This window comes from Periplaneta americana, chromosome 4, assembly GCF_040183065.1.
Source record: "Periplaneta americana isolate PAMFEO1 chromosome 4, P.americana_PAMFEO1_priV1, whole genome shotgun sequence".
NCBI lineage: Eukaryota > Metazoa > Arthropoda > Insecta > Blattodea > Blattidae > Periplaneta > Periplaneta americana.
In genome coordinates this window covers 143297656-143323148 of record NC_091120.1, presented here as the reverse complement: position 1 = coordinate 143323148, position 25493 = coordinate 143297656, and the positions used below count along the sequence as shown (strand labels likewise).

At 33.7% G+C, this 25493-nt stretch overlaps 1 long non-coding RNA gene across 1 annotated transcript; it reads left to right on the top strand.

Moving 5' to 3' along the window:
* Window positions 1-9300: 9300 nt before the first annotated feature.
* LOC138698880 (uncharacterized) lies at window positions 9301-25007 on the top strand. Its single transcript, XR_011331977.1, has 2 exons — window positions 9301-9420; window positions 23783-25007. It is a non-coding gene; the product is annotated as an uncharacterized lncRNA (long non-coding RNA).
* Window positions 25008-25493: the final 486 nt, after the last annotated feature.

Genomic DNA, 25493 nt, shown 5'->3' with positions numbered 1-25493 from the left:
ATAATAATAATAATAATAATAATAATAAAATCGACACTAAACAACATGTAAATTATACAATACTATTGGAATGTAGTAAAAGCAACTCATTTAGTACAAATGGTTAATATGGAAAACGTAAGGTAGATATATAACAAAATGGAATGTAATAAAATAATAATAAAAGAGAAAAAATATACGAATATTAAATAAAATTAACAATAAAAAGGCTATAATAAATTCGTCTGATAAAGAGAACAAAAAAAGGGAAAGGAAGGAAAGAAATATATAGCCTATATTTTTACAAAACTATCGCAGAGAAAAGGGCTTATAACTGAAAAGAATCTGAATTTAAAAAGTGCAATTTTAATTTATTTTTGAAACTAGACAATGTCCGGCAGTCTCTGACATGTTGTGGTAGAGAGTTCCAGAGATGAGCTGCAGAGACCGTGAAAGATGAAGAGTTGAAGGATGTTCTGTGTTTAGGACTGGAGTGTGTGATATGGTGTTGTGAGCGAGTATCTATTTCGTGATATGAGGACAAATGTTGAAAACGAGAAATCTTTTAAATTATTGAAGTCAGCTTCACAGAGAGCTATACCTGAAAGCCAGATTTGCATATACGTCACTGTTAGTTAACAGAAAACCATAATTCGAGTCACACAGAGTTTGTGTGCACGTAATGTTGGGCTTGACGTGTTTTCAGCCCACTTGAGGTATCTGCATATAAAAGGGAAAAACTGAGCCGGTTTCGGGCACAGTTCCTGAGTAGCTCAGTCGATAGAGCGTTGGCGCACTCAGCCAAAGATCCCGGGTTCGATACCCGCCTCCGGAACAATTTTTCCCTTGAAATCATTCAAATTAGCTTCCCTGGGAGCTATACCTACACGTCAGATTTATTTAATTGCGATTTTAATTATTGGTGGCTTAATACTGATTTTGAGTATTTAATTCTATAGAGGATATGTTATAAAGTATGATATCATGGTAGCCTATAAATTATTGCGATCGTCATAATACTATTTTCTGCATACTTATTCATTTCAGCTAATTTTCAAGAAATTTCTGCGGGACTTGCAAGGAGTAATTCTACCAACACTGCCAGTAGGATAATATTAAGTCTCTTTCATAGTCTGTCACTGGTGGCATCTTCTTATCTTTCATGTCTTCAGAACTGAATCAGTGATTTTGAAAAGGTCATAAGTCCGCGAAGACCAAAGTTTTGGTAAACTAAAAAAAAAAAAAAAAAAAACTGTCATACGAACGAGATTTAAACTTTAGTGTAAGGATAATTTTTTGGCTATTGTTATTATAAATCTGCAATTTATTCTAAAATTTTAGCTTTTTAAGTCATACGGTAAGACAGTAAAAGAAGTTTGAAATGAATGGATTCATGTATTTTTCAAAACTTTGAAACTAAATGCATAAATACTTTATTTTTTCATAAAACAATATTAACAGTAAATGAACAGAACATGTAGCATCTTATAAGTGTTTGAAATAAAAATTACTTCAAAATATAATATAAAAATGAAAAGTTATACTTAATTCAATTTTAACAAAAAATTCATTCAGTGTCTTTCCCATCCTTGGTTGTGCAATGCGTATCTCATCATAGAAGGGTAAGTGCTCGTCTGAGATGTGCTTTTTCAGTTGAACGATGTCCTCAATTTTCTGATGCCTATTTCAAAACAAACACAATATTCAACCACATACTGAAACCATAGTGGACCTTGGACTGATGTCTTTGCATATAAAATGGTAAGTCGAGCCTTAATGAACCGTAAGTAATGTCATTACTTTTAAGAGCCTATTCTTTTAGTTATTTCAAACAAAAAAGTTTAATACAATTTTGCTCGTTTCTGTTTCCTTTATAAGAAAAAATTATTTGAGATGAAATATTTCATAGCGTATTTTGGGAAAGTTATTAAATAAATTCCCAACGTGCTCAGTCAATTTAAGAGAGTAGTGTATTATGATAATAAATGACTGAAAGAATTTTAGTTTTGTCCTTTAAATGTGTAGAAATTTGATCCAAACCAATGTAAGTTTTTGTTCCGCAAAGGAATTTTAAAATCTGGTGTGGTGTGACAACACAGTAAAACTGCCTGGAGTATGCAAGGAATAGACGGGTGAGACAACGAGAAATGGAAACGTAACTTATTGTTTTTAAATATGTCTCGGGAAATTTGACTTCTTGTATCTAAGTTTACCTATTACTTCTTTAAAACTTAAAATGTGAGGGAACTATTTCTATCTGGCTGAAGACAATGATCGTAGTATAAAAAATGAGAATTTTTAAATCATTAATTACGTTTGTATAATGTAAAATGAGCATTTTTATTGGCTGTGTTCACTGAATTTTTAATTAAAGTTAAATCGAAGAGTTTAAAAATAAAATTTGTTGTACATCAGTATTATAAACAGTCTTTATCCTTAGTGAAAATCGTGCATAATATGCCACATTATCGTACTAGTGCTGTAAGAATATTACCACGACAACCAAAACGTTAGTACTACTATTAGGCTTAAGAAGGCATAATTTGTACCATAAAGACGTTAACAATATTATGAAACTATTTGCCAGTGCACTGCCTGCTGGATCGCATGCTATGGCTGTTTACATTGTCTGCTCAATCAGCGCTTATGTGCGAGTCTTGAAAAAAGTTATTTCGCCGCTAGGTGGCAGGTAGTGCCCACCGCTATTGACATTATCAGTATATGTAAAGTACCCTAAAATAACTATTGTTACGACGTCCTTAAGTACAAGGGCTCTGGGAAACGATGGCCCAGGGTATCCGGATCCTTACGCATGGCTTAATATGTAATAATAGGCCTATTAACAATGAACTTAAAACTTTATTTTATTCTGAGCGATACTATACCCAAACACATCCAAGGCCTACTGTTTTATTAAGTTCAATATTGACAGAAAGTAACTATCATATTCAAAAAGGCTCATTCGAAGTGTGATAAATTATGCGCTCATTGAAAATATCTTCTCCCCCCCGAAAAGAAATTCTGAGTAAAATACTGCAAACAATTTACTTCATACCTTTGGAAATATTGAGTTATAATTCAATGTGTTTTACGAGATATTGTATTCTGATCCTTTCCACTTCTTGTTGCTGTAATATCATGGATGACAGGTAAGTTACACTTAAAATGACAAGAAAGTAGCTTCATTAAGATCTTAATAGGAAAAAAGTTACACCATTGTAAATACAGTATATTATAATTAATATTGTTATGTTTAGGAAACCAAGTTTTATATCTCCTACAAAAAATCTTCTTTAGAAAACTACATTAAATGAAACGTATTTTAACTCGAGTATTTCTTACTTCCAATATATTTTAAAGAAAAAACATATAATTCATAAACAATCACTTACATACACTGTAATTACTTCTAATATTTAAAATTTAAAATATTATATTTCACTCTGCACAATTAGCACAGCCAAACCAACGGCAGTTACTTGCTGCGCTCTGGCGTCGAATCTGGACAACAATGTTTCACGCGAAACTCAATGCTAAGAAAGAGGAATGAGCAGGCGTTACGCAGCTATAAGATGCGATCTAGCAGGCAGTGGCCAGTGCTATAATATTTAATATAGCAAATTTGTCATAGCAAGCCCTGTCGTCATGGAACATACAAATCCGATGTTATTTCTTTATTAATAATGTTTTATAATGCTATCATACAAATAAATAGCGCATGAAATTCATTTATAACGTTATACAATAAATTATGAGAACATTTATAAAAATATGAAACGAACGTAGTGAGTTTCATAACATTTGGGCTCATGATAAACTATAACATTATACCCTAAACTTGTTTCATAATGATGATGGATGAGTGGAACAGAGAAAAATTCTCTCCGGCACCGGGATTTGAACCCGGATTTTCAGCTCTACGTGCTGACGCTCTATCCACTAAGCCATATTGGATTTCCATCCCGATGTCGGATTGAATTCTCTCAATTTAAGTTCCACCTCTTGGGTTCCCTCTAGTGGCCTACCCTCATGCACTGCGTCATAGATGTATGACAGTGGCACAATGTCCACTTGACGCAGTGCATGAGGGTAGACCACTAGAGGGAACCCAAAAGGTGGAACTTAAACTGAGAAGATTCAATCCGACATCGGGATGGGAATCCGGTGTGGCTAAGTGGATAGAGCGTCAACACGTAGAGCTGAAAAGCCGGGTTCAAATCCCGGTGCCGGAGAGAATTATTCTCTGTTCCACTCATCCATCATGATATGATGACGCAGAATTTCTACACTGAAATATCGTATGTACTTCGGTACATAGTAATAATATATTGTTTCATAATATTATTATTTTAATTCTGTTCGTTACTTTAACGTGCAATAAGCATATCGTATTTTTATTTATTTCCTTTAGAGTTTTAAATGTTTAAAAATTTTGTTTTTATAACGTGAAAATATGCATTATAATTGTGTACGATCCAGTGTTGCCAGGTTGAGGGATTTATCCCTCGGCGTAGAGATTTTTTAGTCGAAAAAGGATTGAGGGAATTTTTGACAGAATGACAGAATATGTAGGAATTTTCATACCTTTCCAATTTTTCCACTTTTTAAATATTTTTCAAATATAAAATGAGTTTCTTAATTTTTATTAAAAGCACATAAAAGTGATTTAACACAGAAAACTCTATTAATATGCTTAATATATGGTTCATCAACAATGGGTTGTAATAACATATAAATTTAATTCAAAGAGTGAAGTGATTCAGATAGAAACGACCAATGAGATTTATGTTTTTCTTTTTTAATTTTACTGCTTGTTGGCTGCTATTTACCATTGTCGTTTACGTCTTCCCGCTTTATATTCAACTCGATTCAGTACTTCAGTAAAGAGTAAATTGTTGCGAACCTGAGTACGCTAGGAATATGCTGTAGTGTCAGTTCTTGTGTTAACAGCCGGGAAAAAAGTACATATTGTACATTATCTTAAGTTAATATTTATTAAGTGTCTGTTTATTTTCTTGGTTTTAAATTACTGACATTTTTAAGCGTGTGTTTATTTTATTGGTACAATGAGTGATCCTCAAGAAGGACCGTCCACGCCGAAAGAAAACGTGAAATCAGGAAAGAGTTATCTAGAAGTGAGAAATCTTGACGGAAACAATCATTCGTTGAATCATGATTGGAGAAACCTAATTTTAAAGGTTGGTTGACTAAATCTAATGATCCCTATAAAGTAGACTAAATGTTTGTGTTGCAAAAAGGCCGTTAAGAGTGAATTACAAAGACAGCTCCACGCCCTAGCATAAGAAAAACGCATTACAGTTGAAAAATGTCCCCAGAATTATCATTGTTTTTACAAGAAAGCCATCAGATGACAAAGTAAAAGTTCAGATTACGATGTTTGCAGTTCCATCAAATAGCTTTCAATGAGCCCTTGAAAAAATTGCTCCTTCAACAATATGTTATAGGTAGCCTAATTTGACTTTTCTAGATCCAAAAATCGCATTAGGTGTCAGTAGGATTGTTGAAAGGTCTAGTATCACTAGTTAATAAATATAAGACAAAAGTAAACCAAGAATCAGTATTAAATGAATGGAGTCTTTTACGCAATTACTTTTCTTCTGAAGAGAAAACTGCGCATCTCAATTTGCCTGTAGTAGAATTTTGGAAGCGAATAGAAGAATGTCACAATTTCAATTCTGAATTTTTGTTAAAAAATTTAGGAAAACTAGCCAAAATTTGACTTTTCATTGCCCCATTCTGATGCAGCTGTAGAGCGTATATTTACAATGGTTAGTGATATAAAAACAAAGACAAGAAATAAACTATCAGGAAAAACAGTGTCATCTCTAGTGCGGGTGGAATTTGACGTGAGCAACATGAACAGAAAGTGTTACAACTATCCAATCACCGACGAAATGTTGAAACTGTTCAATGAAAATATGTAGCCTACAACAAGGATTCAAGAGACAACAAAATAGCTGGGCTGCTGGTTGCGGAAGAAGAGGGAGAAGAAGAAAGTGAACAGGATCATCAATAATATGCCGATCTGAGGGTGAGTACTCTGTTACACTGTGTTATTTATTAGGAACATTGTCTTGTTCTAATTTATTATTTTAATTCGCTTTAAAAATGTGTATTTTGGAGTTTAGACTATACTACCCCAAGGGGGATTTTTGAACCCATCTGAGGGATTTTCTTTAGTAAAAATCTGGCAACACTGATACGATCTCTAGAATATTCAATTGAAATGAGAGTATAGAAATATTTCTTAATCTTTTCACTTTAGTTTGAAGTAACCGTGTCTTATTGTCTTTGTTCTCTAAACATTTAATTAAATTTAGGTTTTACAGTTTATTTTAAATTTTTCAAGATTTTGTATAACGTGAAATGGGCAGTGTTCATTCTCCGTTCTCTAACACAGTTAAAACACAAGCATTAAATAGGTAGTATATCGTCTGTATTTTTCCTTACAAGTTTAAAAACAATGACCTTCAATGGCATTGACCTTCAACAAGCCAGGTGAAGGGGTTGTTCAGAGCAAAACAACTGAATGTGTAGCTACTCCCAGCTGATTTCAGCGCGCAGAGTTGCAAGATGTCGTAATTAATGTATTTTAAAATGCACATTTTTCTGGAAAACTATTCAAAATATAGAAAAATGGTATTTTACTTTTTTGTTGCTCTTTATTCAGGGTTACTTACGGTTCACTCTGTAGAACGCAAAAACAACAATGTAATTTTCTGAAAAACTGTGATTGATGTCCTTTTCAAAACCACTGCTTCAATTATTGTAACGGGTCCGGCAGAAAGTTCTGACACATTTCAAATTGGCTAATACATTACATACAATACATTGATTTTAAATTTTATCGCGTCTGCCAGTTTTCAAGCTCGAAAGGAATGTCAGGAGTTTAAATTTCAATTTAATTCAATTTATTAAGCCATTAAACATACAGTGATAGGCTTCGTCACAATACAGAAGGGAGGAAAAAAAAGCATACATTTGAAAATACACACATAATTGAAAACAGTAAAGTTTAATTATAATGAAAACACAAAACATTTTGAAACTCTAAAATTAATGAAAACACTTCACTCTTAATGTAATAATTGTAACTAATCTAAATAACTTTATTTATTAAAACTCATCTACAGAGTAGAGAGGATTAATTAAAAGCCAATTATAAAATCTAGCTTTGAAACTATTGGTTGGTAACTTATAATATTGACTGGGAAGCTTATTATAGGTCCCCAGGACAGAAAAAAATGTACTAGTTTTATGTAATCTACAGTATGGAATATTAATTTGTTCACTATTTCTAATTTCATGATCATGTATATTGGCTATTAATGAGTAATTATCTATATTTTGTCGAGTGTAAAGGACTAGGTCGTATAGCCTATATATAAATTTATGACACTTAATATCTGTGATTGTTTGAAAAGAGGTCGACAATGTTCAAGATAGTTTGATTGACATGGAGCTTTCTTTTGCAAAATCAAGACACTCCCAATTTTGCTACAATTTCCCCAGAAAATTAAGGCATACCTAATTATCGACTGAAAGAACGAAAAGTAGGCACATCTTAAATAATTTTGAGAAACGCAAGTCACTAATTTCTTTAATAAATAATATATAAAACTCTTGATAATTTTGTGCATATATATTCGATATGTTTTTCCCATGTTAAACTGGAGTTTGGTCTAAAGTCAATTGCACAGTCAACAATGGAACGCTGGACGATTCAGAAGCGTGTTGTTTGTATCGATCTGTTTTCACAGAATAACCACAGTCTAGTATATACAGTCACGAAGCTTGAGTTATGAAAGTACTAGGAACAATAAACTGTATAGGTACTATTTTGCATTGTCTGTAATGAGGCGATAGTGGCGATCCTAGTGGTTAGCAGCTATCTATGGATGCATATTTACTACGTATTGAGCTTCGTGACTGTATATACTAGACTGTGGAATAACTCTATTACAGAAACAGAACGAAGATTCCATGGATGCAGGCCTAGTTTGTGGATGTTCTTCTGACATTGAGAATTAGAAAATAAATTATCACGTTAGAAATAAAACTTAAGTTAGGCCTACTGAAAAATTAACTTTACAACAATTTTATTTTAGATAGCCTATTACAGCAATAAATTAAATTGGCTTGTAGTTATCTGGATATATCATATCATTCTTCTTAACAAGAGATACTATGACAATAAACTTAAAACAGAAAAATACTTTCGTTCTACATCCTATTCATGAAATATTTTAAAGGATCTTTAAGTTAATATATATTTTATTTGATAAGTACTCACAACTAGCAGTTACTTTCACTTAGTTATATAACCGTTTGTCTAACCAAAAATATGGATTACCCAACAAATTTAATTTACACAGATTTTAAAGTATGAATTATTGAAGAAATTTATAAATATAGTTTACTAACTTACTACCACAGAAATCAAATAAAACATAAAATAGGCCTATATAATCGACATGAATATCGTGCTCGAAGACAAAAGTCTACTTTCCCATTAATTGAACCTAAATTAGGCCTAAACATGGATGTTAATTTCGACCCAAAACTTTACAAAAAAAATTACAAACCATTTTCCAAATTTGAAATAGGCCTATTTAAAAATTGAACCTCTTAAAAAAAAATTATAAAGTTATTCATGATATATAATACTACTCCGTTACGGTGTTCGGGCGAGGGTTCGATCCCCGCTTGGGCTGATAACGTGGTTGGTTTTTTTCCGAGGTTTTCCCAAACCGTAAGTGAATGCTAGATAATCTATGGCAAATCCTCGGCCTCATCTCGCTATCATCAATCTCTAAATAACCTAGTAGTTGATGCAGCGTCATTAAATAACGAACTAAAAAATTACCCTTTTATTTCTGTCGACTGTATTCATGTTTTTATTGAATATCACTGGCTTCTCTCTGATTATCAATTTATATTAGATGTGTTTTTCTCTTTTTCATCTTTCTTGCTCTTGTGTGTTATATATTGATTTGAATTAAGTTAATTACTGTATTTAGTAAACTGTATTTGTAAATTTTATGTTATATTGTTGGCTAAGACCACACCGTACACGTGTCTGGCTCTTACGGTAGTGGCCAGAAACATTTTTTTTATACTGTATAAATTTAATTTGTACTCATTTCGCTAGCTAAATAAATAAATAGTTTCTGTACTTATTAATAAAAATGAAATTAGCGTTGGACATCGTTTGCTTGGTAGTCAGTGTTCAGCTTTGGTTGTCGTATTTCTCCTTATGGAATTACGTAACTTTACGTAACATTTTGCGTCAAAAGTGACGTTTCGAATAAAACTGAACGCGCACTCTCGCTTGGTAGGCCTAGTTGTGCGTCTGGATTCGCCCGGCTAGTTTATACTTTGCTCTTGAGGAGGAAGGTTGGGCAGTTGGCTGGAGTTGAGGTAAAATATGTTGGTTGTCGGTTCTATTATTTGTAGATATTTTACAAAGTGATTTTGTGTGACGTAGGCCTATTGATGCCATTATTTTAAGAAATTTATTTTCAAAATCAAATTTATTTAATAGGGCGATGCTAGTTTATCCCCGCATTAGACACTGAAGCCCGGAAGAGCAATAGCTCGTGCTCGAGAGCAGTTCAGTTTAGTTACACAAAACACTTCGCAAAATTGAAGACTGTTCATTCAGCTCAATAACATTAATAGCCTATAACATAAAATACAGATAGCATGTAGCAATCTACACAAAATACTACAAAGTACAAACGTATATGTGCATTGGACTTCAAATTTAAACTCAATTAGTTAAAGAAAAAAAAAAAAAAAAAAAAAAAAAAAAAAAAAAAAAAAAAAAAAAATTAATGTAATGCCCTCAAATTTGTGTCAAGTATAGGCCTACTTAGTTCAGCGTTAGTTCTAATTGTCTGGTACTATATTCTGGATCCAGCATTTCTACTGTGTTTTAATCCAGCATTTGTGTAGCATTTGGATTTAGAAAGAAATTGTAACCTAAATTTGTCTTGTAGAATAATTAAGATCAATTTTAAATTCGCAATAATTTGTTTATATACTGGGTGTTAGGGGTAGAAGTGTCATTATTTTAACTGATTATTCATATTATAAGGAAGAAAAAATGTCCTTACAATTTTTTTATAATCGTAATATTTAACTAATTATTAAAGGTTACAATATTAGACGTTTCGCAACATTGCTGGATGAGGAGGAGGGGTTATAGCTCAACGGGTACAGACATACCGGTACAGATGCTCTGTTCTAATGCAGGAGCGGACCATGATAATACCGTTTTTACATAAAACGAGCAGCAAATACAAACTTTCAATCTCATTACTAGAACATGATTATGATTGATTACATTATAGTACATTTACATTTTATGTAACAATATTGCTCCATTTTTATTGTATGTCTAAAAAATAAATAATAATGGCTTTCTGTACAAAATCACACGAACTTTTTTCTAATGCAAAATTTTAACCTCTCCCGCGTCCGTAAAGCAGTATAATTTTTAAACAAATTTCTGGTTGTGTGATTTTCGAAACTGGGTAAGAGACTTCTACTTTCAAAAAATCGTTAAGAAACCGCTATAAAATTTCGCCGATTAGGTAACCTTCTTTGCGAGAAATGTTGGCGATACATCCTCCTTGTCTCACTTGAATTAAGACGATTTTCTCCATAAATTAATAACATATGATATTCCTAAACTGTGAATGACATTGTAAGTTGTTTATCGAATATCTGGTACCGAACTGTCATCCGTTCGGCAGTATACCTGTAGACAGGGAGCTTGAACTCAGCTGACTCGTACTTAACGTCTGTGCAAACTACTGCCTGCTGAACACGTTGCCAGGTCTCTCACGCCAGAATATTAACAAATTTAAGCATGCAATTTTATTTAATTTCACGAAAACGTCATAGAACACATAAATATTTATGTTCATATTAACTCTTTGCTAGATATACCTACTGATGTAATTGTTTTCGTAATGTTACTAATGATTTAGGCCTAAGTAGTATAATGGAAATAAAATAAGAGAATAAATATTTTTTCTGGGAAAACTATAAAGTTTTGACTATGTTGTATGGACATTTTTGATCCTGTAGACCGTCCCCGACGACCGTGGAAAGGACGGCACTTACACCCCTTATATCTTGTAGTTGTAGATTTGATACACCAAATTCCAGAAAAAATTAATTTCGTTAGGAAATCTAAAGTTGTGTACAGGAAAATTTTGATAGTTAAAGGTTCACACAGAAGAATGTTATTATTTTCTGTAACTCGTAGCGCGTTTTCTCGACGGGTTTTATTCAGAACTACTATATTAGTTCATCACAGTAGCGTTAGACATTGCTAGAAGAGCAGAGACTCTTACTCGGGTACAGTTAAGAGTAGTTATTCAAAATATTTTACAAAATTGAAGTGTCACTAGCCTTACTTACTGGCTTTTAAGGAACCCGGAGGTTCATTGCTGCCCTCACATAAGCCCGCCATTGGTCCCTATCCTGTGCAAGATTAATCCAGTCTCTATCATCATATCCCATCTCCCTCAAATCCATTTTAATATTATCTTCCCATCTACGTCTCGGCCCCCCTAAAGGTCTTTTTCTCTCCGGCCTCCCAACTAACACACTATATGCCTTTCTGGATTCGCCTATCTCAAACGTCTGGATTTAATGTTCCTAATTATGTCAGGTGAAGAATACAACGCATGCAGTTCTGCGTTGTGTAACTTTCTCCATTCTACTGTAACTTCATTCCTCTTAGCCCCAAATATTTTCCTGAGCACCTTATTCTCAAACACCGTTAACCTATGTTCCTCTTTCAAAGTGAGAGTCCAAGTTTCACAACCATAAAGAACAACCGGTAATATAACCGTTTTATAAATTCTAACTTTCAGATTTTTTTACAGCAGACTAGATGATAAAAACTTCTCAACCGAATAATAACAGGCATTTCCCATATTTATTCTGTGTTTAATTTCCTTTCGAGTATCATTTATATTTTTTACTGTTGCTCCCAGGTATTGGAATTTTTCCACCTCTTCAAAAGATAAATTTCCAAATTTTATATTTCCATTTCGTACAATATTCTTGTCACGAGACATAATCATATACTTTTCCTTTGAAGATTTAGTTCCAAACCTATCTCTTTACTTGCTTCAAGTAAAATTCCCGTGTTTTCCCTAATCACTTGTGGATTTTCTCCTAACATATTCACATCATCAGCATAGACAAGCAGGTGATGTAACCCGTTCAATTCCAAACCCTCTGTGTCATCCTGGACTTTCCTAATGGCATACTCTAGAGCGAAGTTAAAAAGTAAAGGTGATAGTGCATCTCCTTGGTTTAGTCTACAGTGAGTTGGAAACTCATCTGACAGAAATTGACCTATTCGGACTCTGCTGTACGTTTCACTGAGACACATTTTAATTAATCGAACTAGTTTCTTGGAAATACCGAATTTAATAAGAATATCATATAAAATTTCTCTCTTAACCGAGTTATATGCCTTTTTGAAATCTATGAATAACTGATGTACTGTACCCTTAAACTCCCATTTTTTCTCAATTATCTGTCGAATACGAAATATCTGATCAATAATTGATCTATTACGCCTAAAACCACACTGATGACCCCCAATAATTTCATCTACATATGAAGTTAATCTTCTCAAAAGAATATTGGATAAAATTTTGTATGTCAACAAAAGTGATATTCCTCGAAAGTTACTACAGTTGGTCTTGTCTCCCTTCTTAAAGACAGTAGGATTATGGACTCCTTCCATTGCTCTGGTAGAATATCCTTTTCCCAAATAGCAAGTACAAGCTTATAAATTTCGTTAGATAATGCGCTTCCACCCTCTTGTTTTAATTCTGCTGGAATTAGATCGAAACCTGGAGACTTATAATTTTTCGGATTTTTTATCGCAATTTCGAATTCAGAAAGTGTGGGTTCGGGTATAAGTGACTAAGCAGTGTGTATTCCAATTTCGTCCCGACCATTTCTATTTGGCCTATGTATATTTAGTAGTTGTCCAAAATAGTTATTCAATCCGTTCAGGATCGAATGAGAGTCTGCAAGCAAGTCACCTTTCTCATCCTTGATCACGTTTACCTTCGCCTGATATCCATTCTTGAATTCCTTTATGCTCTTATATAAATCTCTAATGTTTTATTTCGCGGGTGCTCCTGTAAAGGAGGTTAAGTCAAATTGTAAGGTATGTAAACTTATTTCGTTTGGTACTGAACAACCCCTTTGTCACAGAATACGGAGTAGGCTACTGTAACTGCATCATGGATGGAAGAATGATTTAACCCCTTTAACACAAGGAAAAAGTAATTTTGGAGAGTTGAAATCGGTACTTATCCCAGTTTATCGAAATCATACTTAACCCCCTTTACACGAGCACCCGCGATTTTTACTATTTGTTCCTACCTCATTCAGTTTTTCCGTCAAGTAATGTCTCTATTTATTCCTAGTGTACGATTTGATATTTTAAAACATTTGATATAGTGATGTGCCGCCTTAGATGCCCCAAGAGGCGAAAGCGTTCGTATTTGTAATAAATTCATAACACATTTTATATATAAATATATTAAAACAGTTGTATTATGTAACTTATTTTTTGTATATGATTGTGAAGTCATTAAAATTGATAATTATAAAAACCTGATATAAGTATACATGTTAATCGATTTGTCGGAAATCGAATTGTAAATTAAAAAAAAGCAAGTTACGCTAAGATAAATACCGCTGGCCTTTTGTGTTACAGATCTAACAAGAATACAGAGGAAATGTGTACATTTTTTCTGGATCTACAGTAATGTGGAAATGTGTTTATTTACGTTGTATAGAGATATAACACAGGCTGAAGGGACACAAAGTTTACATCATTAGTATACAACAGCTGACTTATATTCAGTGCAGTTCAGTTTAGTTCGTGAAAATGCAGTACAAATCAGAACAGCGATTCATTTATGATACTATATTACGAAAAAAGTCGTACAAAAATTGTCGTGCTGTTTTTCCGGCAGTCAAAAGTTCGAGCACTTATTTTTAAGGGAAGCCATTACGTTCTGTAGGTACACGTATACTCGATTGCAAACTTCTTGCCTACGGGTACTCTGAAATTCGTTCGCTTCATACCTGGCAAGCTAATGGATTTCAGAATGAAGTATGTCCAAGCGTCAAATGTTCCCATTGATGGCGATACTCCTTTCCTAGGCAACGCTGCACTCTGATTTGTGGGGCCGTGAAGAAATGAGAGGTTCCAGCCGCGGCGAAAATGCGACTCACGAGCACATTGTGGCTCGCAGTGCTTTTCTCTCGCTTCCTACCTAAAACCCGCACCCTCTTACTCACTGGAGTCAAACTCCGTTCCATTTGTATTTGTCTCGGACCTGCGAGTGGCGTATCGTCGCAATATCTCTCTCGAAACCATGTACCTCTATAAAAAAAAACGAAAGTTTCAAGTAGGATGGGAGGATGCATTCTTTTGCTTACAATATGATGAAAATATTAAATGTATGATTTGTTCACAAATATTACTAGGAAAACGGTTGTATAACATAAAACGGCATTGTAAGTTACTACATGTTACTGATGAAACATTAAAAGGTTAAGTGTTATTATTATTATTATTATTATTATTATTATTATTATTATTATTATTATTATTATTATTATTATTATCTCTGTACGTCGATTCTTTTACAGCAGATGTACGAATAATGCGGTTACATTTTCAATTTAAACTCACAGATTTACAATGTGACGTTAAATGAAAGCTAGATGTAAGGACTTCACATGTTGAACTTTTCAAATCTTTGGAAAAAAATAAATATTTGATGCTTCGTTCTTTCGCTTGCTCTGTTGAAGCCATGTTCGCTGTAACTTAAGTTTGTGAAAAATTATTTTCAACAATGAAAATAGTAAAAATCAAATTTAGATCACGACTGACAGACAAATACCTTCGTGATCAACTACGATTGGCAGTAAGTGACATAATTCCTTATTTTGAAACTTTGTCGCAGAGACATTCTGAAGACAGTTAATTTTAGGTTGTGATAATGTGTCCTACGTTTTCTTGTTCATTTCTTTCTTCGTTACACGTCCTAAACGTTAACTTCCCCTTCGGTTGTCCCCCTCCCTCCATAGGTGCTATGCACGTTGCAGCTTACACAGTGGCTCGGCGCACCATGGCCTTTTCGCCACGGCTGGGTTAAGGCTGGTTCACAATAAACCGAGAATGGAAACTATAACGAGAACGGAAACGGAAATAATGTTAAAATAAATGCATTTAAATACGAGCATTCGCAATAGTTAGTTGTGAATGCTCACATTTAAATACATTTATTTTAACAATATTTCCGTTCTCGTTTTCGTTGTCGTTTCCATTCTCGGTTTATTGTGAACCAGCCTTTACACGTAGGACGTTTGCTGAAAAATATAGTGATACCACAGTCTAGTATATACAGTCACGAAGATTGAGTTTTGAGGGTACTAGGAACAATAGACTGTGCAGGTACTATTTCGCATTGTCTGTAATGAGGCAATAGTAGCGATTCTAGTGGTTAGCAAATTATCTATGGATGCATATTTACTACGTATTGAGCTTCGTGACCGTACATACTAGACTGTGGTGATGCTATGCATAGGTCACGAGATTTTCTTGCAGAGGAAATGAGTCTAGTTGAATCGGTGCTATGTAGACCGGTATGGCATAGTTGCTCCCCGCGGTCAATTCGGAGGCCTAGTAGGTATGGCATAGTTGCGCCCCGAAGAAATCAGGTAGCAGAATGCACATGGCATAGTTCGCCCCGATGACATAGTACACACGAAAGTGGCTGTCATAAAATAAATAAATTACTTAAAAATATTATAGCTGTCTATTTTACCGTTTCTGAATTCCTCGATCACGTGGTTTAAAAACTGAGCCTATCGATGATGATGATGATGATGATGATAATAATAGTTTTATTTTTCCTGGCAGAGTTAAGGCCATCAGGCCTTCTCTTCCACTCAACCAGGATCAAATCGCATACAGAAAAATACATACCGGTATACAAATATTAACTTAAAAATAATAAGACATAATAAAATAAATAGAGAGATTGAATACATACACACAATCAGTATTGGTAGGCTATCGATAATCACTGCATAAACAGTAGAAAAACAAAGTACTGCCAACTTCATGGTGTTCATTTTAACGGTAGGCTATCGATAATAACTGCAAAAAGAGCAGAAAAAGAGTTAATAAAGTACTGCCAACTTCATGGTATTCATTTTGACGGTATCGATAACGAATATTAAATCGAATAAGAAATCAATAAGGTTCGTTGATTATGAGGCTCGAATTTCCGTAGTGTCTTTTTCTCTGCCTATTTCATCGGGGCACAACTACGCCATGCCCCTTTTTTCTACCTGATGGGAACGGGGCGCAAGTATGCCCACAAAACAGGGACCCTTTTTATCTCCTGCACTTTACTTGACCGTGGGGCGCAACCATGGGGCGGAGGTAAACTACACACACTTTTCAGGTATATTTTTTTTCCATACCTTTGCTATAGACTTGTGGTATGTAATCTGCACACGCAACAAAACCTAGGTGGTAGGTGTGGTATGTAAATTCACACACACACACACACACACACACACACACACACACACACACACACACACACACACACCATGAGTCGGGTTATTTTTTTAATAAATGACATATAAATCGAACGCATGTCAACCAATGTTACGGGTGACAAACACAATTGACTTACGCAGCTTATAGAGGGGCAGAGAAGGCCTGACGGCCTTATCTCTACCAGGTTAAATAAATAAATCTAAATCTAATAATGGGATTGGAGAGGTACTGTATGAGTTAGACTGACTTGGACGGATAGTTACGCAGCAGTTCAACATAAAGCATTGGCCCTTGAACACAGTTGTTTATGAGTGCTATCCATGCTGCAATAGACGTTGTAGGCCTATGGAGTGAGGCCAATGTTACTGGATGTAGATTACACCTAGGACAGTTTTGGCTTCGTCAGATTAAAAAATATGCTTCCATAAAGAAATATAAACGTGATTCTGAAATAGGCAGATGGTTAAAACTTGTATCCAGTCTACTATTTTTAAACCCACATGAGATTTCCAACTGTTTTGTATCTGATTTAGTGGTCATTAAGCCACAAGATGAAAGACTAGATAACTTTTGTATTTAGTAGACAGCTATGTAGACGATGACGCTACCTTCCCTCCTTCAATCTGGGCAGCTAAAACATAAAGCTTGCAGCGTATAATTAATTAATGCCTGTACGTATTTTCATAGTAGATTCAACAAGACATTTTACTCTGCTTATCCAGATATTTATACTTTTACAAATAGGTTAATCACATTTCAAATAGACACATACGTGAACATTCAGGGGATATCCACTGCTGCAAAAATTAAAAATAATTGCCCCTTAAGGAGGAAATAAACTATGGGGAGAAATATAAAAGGTTTTAATGAGGGGCATAGCCTATATCCCGAGTGGAATTCATTAAGCGAACAAAATACCACCTATCAATATAAATTGGTTAGTACGTTACTATTGTAATGGTGAGTATTTTCAAAGTAAATATATGCCATTGTAGCTCTGTGCGCAATTTACATTCTGTTTTTATTACCTGGGTTGTTTGCGTGTGCAGATTACATATCCAAAATCAGTGTGTGCAAATTACCTTCTCTTAGGTCATATACCTGAAACGTGTGTGCAGTTTACCGCCCCCGCAACCATACCCTGCTACTTGTCTACGTCAATCTTCCAACGGCGCATACTAAACTAAACCTGTTTATAGCGCTCCCCTAGAGCAGTGGTTGCCAAACATCACGAAATTGTGACGTAATAGAAATGCAACCCGCACACTACTATCGCAGGGAGAGGGGTGGAGTGGATATCTCCTCGGGTAATGCAGTGAATAACGGTGCAGAGACGGACTGTGACCAAAAAACGAAAGCAATATAATATTCTTCTACTTATTAACTATACACACACTTTTTTCCATGTTAATTTTTTATCCTATTAATTATTTTTGTATTATTAATAAAATAAAATAAATGTATTTTCTTATTTACCGTAGAAAGTAGCGTGTACTTTACATCAACAGATATTTGAAATTAGAAAAACGTACTAGGCTGGTCACGAAGTTGTAAATTACACTACATACTTCAAAAAAACGTTGAAGTATTTTACTCCGATTAAGACATAGAAGCAGATATTTTTTATTGTTTATTTATTAATTACACTCATACGTAGAAAAAAAACGTGGAAGTATTTTACACCGATTAAAACATAGAAGCGAATACTATGTATTGTTTATTCATTAATGAAATATTCAAATTACACTACATGCGTCGAAAAAAAAAGTCGATCTATTTTACCCCGATTAAGACATAGAAGCCGTTACTTTTTATTGTTCGTTTATTAAAGTTACAGGTAAAGGCGTGGTAGTCTTCATAACAAGAAAAATAACGACAACGTACATCTTTTTTTATACTTCATTTAAAACTTTATAACAAATTAAGTATCTCATTTTTGCCATCTGCACAAAATAAATACTTTTCCTTCCATGCTCCTTAAAATTAAGTTTTTACTTACTATCTGTTTTCGAAAAGACATCGAAACATATTATCCTACACACTTGTATCATTACATGCGTACGTCCGCTGCTGATAAATGTCTCTACTTATATCGAAGTGATGGCTGTAAACAGAGGGTGGGGATATGATGTCATGGTTACGCTTGAGTGGAGGCAGGGGCATGTGTCGCGACACAGCTTTTGGCGATTACTGCCCTAGAGTAATAAGGTCGTAACGCAAAAACGGTAATTTTTCAGGAGAGCAATTTTAAACTTCAAACTATATTATAAAATCAGGTTTTCAACGCCAGACTGATTTTTTTTTTTTTTTTTTACGTTTACTGCTTTATTTTCCCCAAAGACAAATGATTTATTATTATTATTATTATTATTATTATTATTGACTAGGGCTACACATTATTATGCAACATCCTGGTGCCTAATAAATCTCAATATCTCTCACTAATAGCTGCTGAACGTGTTTCTATCAAATCCTGCGGTTTCAAACTGTTGAAAAATGTATGGTGAATTCTAGGAATGAAGTTGGATTCACACTAGTCTAAAAGATCCTTCACTTTGGCTTGCGGAACAACCGGGGGACTGTTCAAATTTGGGTGTCCACTGTGACGACGTTTCCTTGTGTTTATCATTTTAAATTATTTTTCTGCATAGTCTGCCTTGTAGAAAACAAAGAATGGTTCAATTTCGTTCACTTAAACTACCTTTAACTCCTTCCATACTATCTCTTCACGTCCTTTGTCCAAGTGAAGTTAGTTCCATTTTTCAGACAGAGCTCTTTGAAATCATTGTTACTGCTGACAACAGTATATACAACATTACTTCCTGCTAAATCTAACCCCATAACTGTTGCTGATCTTTATGTTGAGACTTTCGAGGTGATTTGGTTACAGAGTAGTGTTCGCTTTCGGAACCATCAGACTCCGAAGGAACATACAGCATGAACATCGGAATCATTAACTGGCAAATTAATAGTCTTTATCAGTTGAGTTCTGCATCTCTCCATTTGTAACTGCCTTCAGTGTGGTGATGTTTTCTTCATTTCCTACATTCTGTGAATATAAATAGTCCTGAATTAGACGACAAATAAAAATATAAAATCACAATTTTGTTTCCATAAAATATTGTGTTTGAATACCACTTATTTTATATTATTTATAATAATAATAATAATAATAATAATAATAATAATAATAATAATATAACAATAATAATTTATTTTATTGACCAAAAGAGTTTTTGCAACTCTTACATTGTATTTGGAATGAATTATTATTATTACCTCATCTACTTCAGGTGGTTGACATTGAAGGAAAAGGCAAACAGTCTTCTTGTATGGTCTCACAATCAAAAGAACAAGAAGTATCCATAGGTTGAAGTACTGTTAGCTGAACATCTATGTTGGTAGCCCTAGTCTCAGCTGCCCATCGTGCTGCAATAATTAAACGAAAACTTCGAATTCGAACCAGCAATTATTAATCACATATACACAGAATAATTATTATAATATTTTTTTCAGTTATTTAAAATCAGTATTGAAAGAGTATTACAATAAATATTATGATTGTAATAGTAAATAGGTGGAGAGAGAACCGTTTCCTTGGGGAAGGGGGGGGGGGCAAAGCAAAACCATAGAACCTCCATATAACGGGGTTATAGGGGACATTTACCTCCTCCCCCCGTTATAGCTTGACCGTGGTTCAGTACAGTATATCGGAATATGATTATTTAAGTACTGTAAGATTTTCGGGAGGCATGTTTCTTAGTGTTACAACCATATCCGCGATGTTTCGGACCGAATTGTATAGGGCTTGAACTGTAGATCTACTACAAATTTTATTATAATAGGGCATAATTTAAAACACACTCACTCTCTCTCTCTCTCTCTCTCACTCTCTCTCTCTCTCTCTCTCTCGTACAGAATGACATATACATCAATAAAACTACGTAACAGTGCTAACAGAAACTTTTTTATATCAAACTTTTCTGAAGATATATGAATTGTAAACTCTAATATTATTTTATTTAATATAGTCTTTAACTTCACACATTATACGGGGATCACTTTTCTTTTTTCTGCGTTGTTGTGCAGTATGTTATTCATATTTCTCCAAATGGCGGCCTGAACACCTGCAGACTTCTAACACATTAGTACAGGCTGTTACAAAAGAAACATTACAGCGCTTCCATTCCTCAAATGAGGTGTAGGAATTCATATACATTAAAAAATTTAAAATATTACAGTCCAGACACATGATCTGAAGACATTAATTCGTCAATTTAAGCACAGAAACTTAATCATAAAAACAAAAAAGATCTTTTGAATTCGATATTTTCTAACGTTAATAAAAAACACCGAGTTCTATAAACTGGAACTATCACGTGAATTATACATTGAAGATTACATAATATTTGCATTTTTATGTTATGTTTATACTTCCAATCAGAAGAGAAGAAAGTGAAATTTAAGGAATTTCAAGGCATATAAATTTTATTCAAAACAGAAAATCTAACTTATTTTCATAAACTTTCATTGTTTCTATATTATGAGACCCGAGTTGAAATGTACAGTGAATACCTTGTACAAATTTTAAAATGAAAGTGATTGCCTAATGTCAGTTAACAAAGTTTTGTAGTAGCCTATGTAGAAACAATTTTTACTTCCACTGATAAAAGGGAGCAAATTTAAAATGAGCAATATCACTTGACTCTCTCTCTCATATATATATATATATATATAGACACACACACACCTCCTTTCTCTTTCTAAAATTTGGCAACAAAGTGGTTTTCCCTACGTCCACATCCAGTTTCTTCAAATGAGAGATGCCTAGCCACCGCTTTCTCTACCTACGTGAAAACAATAGACAAATATTTGAGGCGTCTAGAATCAAAACCCTCAAAGTCCATAAAACAAAATTTGTGGGAAAATGGAAAAAACTGTTTCCATATAAATAAACATTCTTGGGATATAAACAATGCTTTTATAAAGTATTTTATTATCATTAGATACATTCAAACAAATTACAGGATTGTAGCTTCATTGAAACTAACAAATTTGTAAGGTTAAAGTAGCACCTAACTGATTTTGAAACTGAAAAGTGTATTTGGAGGCTTTTGAAAGTAAGAGAATTAGTTCTAAGCATAAAAATGAGTCAAAAAGGAAAACATTTTAACTTAAAACTTACAAATTATGTAGGCAATGAAAACCAGAAATGAAGTATGATTATGCACATGCTTTAAACATAACAGCAGTATAAATTTGAATACATGTTGCACTTTTAAGTTCACACATATTTTACACAATATTGTCACATTCCTCTTCCTCCAGATTAACAGTTTCTTCTTCTTCTTCTTCTTCTTCTTCTTCTTCTTCTTCTTCTTCTTCTTCTTCTTCTCTTTCTTCACGTTCAATGGTATTTCTTGAATGTATAATCTCCACATAAAATTTCAATGCTCTCGCCAATCAGGCCCAAAGTGCTTCTCCAAACCTTTGGTCTCGTCTTTTACCGTAAGTGAATTCAAAGGCACTCCAAGGCTTAGAATATCAGGATCAATCATTTTGAAATTATATTGTTTTTTCTTGTTACTACCTTTGCAACAACGGTGTCAGTTCTATAGTTAAACTCATCTTGCGCTGTTATCTGTTCTTTCAATGCAGAGCGTCTTAAAATAAATCTTTTACAGGGACTGAACTTAAAATGGCAGGAGATCTTAAAATTATGTCCGCCTCTTTCTTCCAGTCTTGAAGAGGTAGGCCTACATCTTCACTTCCAAGATTAAAGATTGTTACATGTTTGCCAATAATATCTTTATATATTTGAGGATCTACAATCACTTCCTCATTTCTTTTTAGATTACTCCAAATATGCGATCGGGAGGGAGAAATGAATGCCCAACCACAGGAAGTGTAATTTACCATTTTTAATAGTTAGAGGTGCTTCAGTGAGTAGCCATTTAGAGCACATTCCAATCATTGTTGTATTTTTACTTTGTGCAGTAATAAAATTGTCTTATTGCTGATTATCTGATAAAGAGTAGAAAACGGAATGGAACTTCTTTATGTCCAACAAACTTAAACTGTTGGATTTCCATTTACTGCAAACAGCATGATTACAAGCTGGTATAGCAGGAGAGCCACAAGAGGAGTACCGACAAAATTATGTAATTAATTATTAATTGGTAAGAATAGGCGTGCAATATGTTGTAATAATTTAATACTGTACTTAATATTTATATTTATCATACTATGTTTTCTATGTAATGAAAATATAATTTCAACCACGCATACCTTTCTTTCCTGTTCATTTCTTTTTTCCATTTCTCCCTATTTAGTGTTTTTACACGAGCTTTTCTTTGTGAACATTTTTGTAACTCACTGCTCACTCTATCCACCATTTCACTGAATATTATTAGAGTAGAAATTAAACTTAATAAGGTTTAACAAAAGCTTAACCACACAAATAATAAATCAACATCGAATAGCTGAGGAATGCTGGGTAAAGGAGTCCCACAACCTGATTGGCAGAAAGGGACTTGGAGGTTTTTGAAACTAACAATGGCCGGAATTCAGTTGGATCTAGCGGATATTGAAACTAACCCTAACTTTTGTCCAGCATTTTCAGAGGAATCCAGCGGATATTGCAGAAAAATAATGCCAGCATCGGATTGGCCATGCGAAGATAGACAGAAAAATAACTTTATCTCATTTTTTTTCTTCGATGGACTTGGCGGGTTTTGATTCTAGACACCTCATTTGTCGTGACTAGTGTCCATTTAAGGTGAAATCCATTTTGTACATTCTATAAAATATGGGAGGAAGAAAATATTAAAATTTAACCGGTGGAATTCTAAGAAATTCAAAGAACGAAGGAAACCAACATTTAGAAAAGTGTATAAAAAAAGCTTCAAAGTTAAAAATTGTGCTGAATATGACCAGTAAATTATTAAAATATGCTGTATCAGGATAAAATTGCCAAATGAGCACAAATATGCTCTAACAAAGCACCTTAATTTAATTTTTTTTTTTTTTTTTCATAAAATGGATTTCTGTTTACTTTAGCAAATCATTGACTAATAAAAATATGCTAAATCATGAAAAGCCTAACCCTAATCATGAATTAACTTTAATGTAAACTTTATTCCACAGATTTAGTCCAAGGCTACTTAAAATACAGAAAACATGGAGGGAGGAGTAGAAGGTGACTACCAGACACAGGCTTCAGCTGAACAGATGCCTGATGCAGAACCAGAGCTGAAACCAGTGGAAGAAGTAGACAGTATTCCTTCAGAATCTTCAGGAGCGGAGGCTAAGAAAGAGCCGTTACCAAGTATAATTGAAACTGAAGAAATCGCAAACACTTCGATAACCGATGAAAGTAAAGAGAATATTTTAGACAGCTTGAAAGAAACACCAAAGTTGGAGGAGGGAGAAAATTCTTCGGACGATATCAAAATTTCCCAAAAAGAAATTGAGGGTATGGATTCAGAAGTAAATGAAACCGTAACGAGTGCTAATGTAGGTGAAGTACAGAAAGAGGGGGAAGAATTATTTTCTGAATTGGTAAAAAACGTGAAGGAGTATCGGAAATTTTTTGTTGAGAAAATTGAAAATTGTAAGAAGGATATTTCTTCAGCTTCAAACATAGAAAATCTGGAGGAAGTAGTTCGTGCATGCTCTGACAGATTATATGAACTTTTAGACAATCTTGAAACTAGCTTGGAGAAATGTATTAGTAATAAGAAGCCAGAAAACCTGGATGAACCAGGCAATGTGTCTGAATCTACTTCAGAGATCGGGAGTTCTTAAAAAGCATTAAAAGGATATTAGATTAAGAGATGAGTACTGAAGACGACTTATCACAAATGGGTAGCAAGGATGAAACATTTTGATTATCACAAAAATCAATTTGGTGTGACAGCCATTTGATAAATTATATTCATTATCTTCAGTGTTCTTTCCCTTCAGTTTCTAAACTGACATATCAATGTATAGAGATATGCAAGAATTATATAGGCCTAATATACTTAAAACAATTTTTATATATTAGCAGAAACAGTCATAATGTTATAATTATTACTTAAGGAATTGGATTTGTACAAATATTTAAGTTGTACATAAATGAAACTCAAATTATATAAATGTATAACATTCGAATAATTCCGTAAATTAAGCTTCAGTAACAATAAATTTTAAAATACGGGTAGTGTGGAATAGTTGAGTCTTGAGAGTTTGAAAATGTTTGTGCAATTAAATGCAATTATTAGTACGAATATCTTGTCTGTTTCCTTGTACGTAAGAGAATTTGATATATAGGTATATGTTAATGTAAAATTATTACTGTGGATTAAAAAATAATAATGAAAATCCATAATACTTTAGTTAATGTGCAGTCTAAAATTTTGATCCAGTTTGGGAATTCTTTACCGAAATCCTTAACCTACATACCCATTTAGTCGTCCTTGTGATCATGTAGCCACCTAACTCCCTGTGAATTCAAATCTTGCTTGTTGAAAGAGGCTGGAAATACACCTTTCGAGAAACAAGATATGAAATTGATAATTTACAAATGTTAAAATTATCAACCTATAGGATTGTCCAGATGCAGATCAAATTTTAGATTCAGATGATTTAGTGAACAATTCTAGATATGAGGCGTTCAGATCAGAAGTGGTGTAAGTCAGAAATGGGTAATGAGGGTTAAAGTAAACATTCCGTAAAATACAGTGCAAAGTAGCAAATAATATTAAATTTACTTAAACTATTAGTAGTCAGTGGATAGTAAGGAGGGCATATTAATTGTTACTTTGCGCTGTATTTTACAGAAATTTACTTTAAACCTTATTACCCAATTTTGACT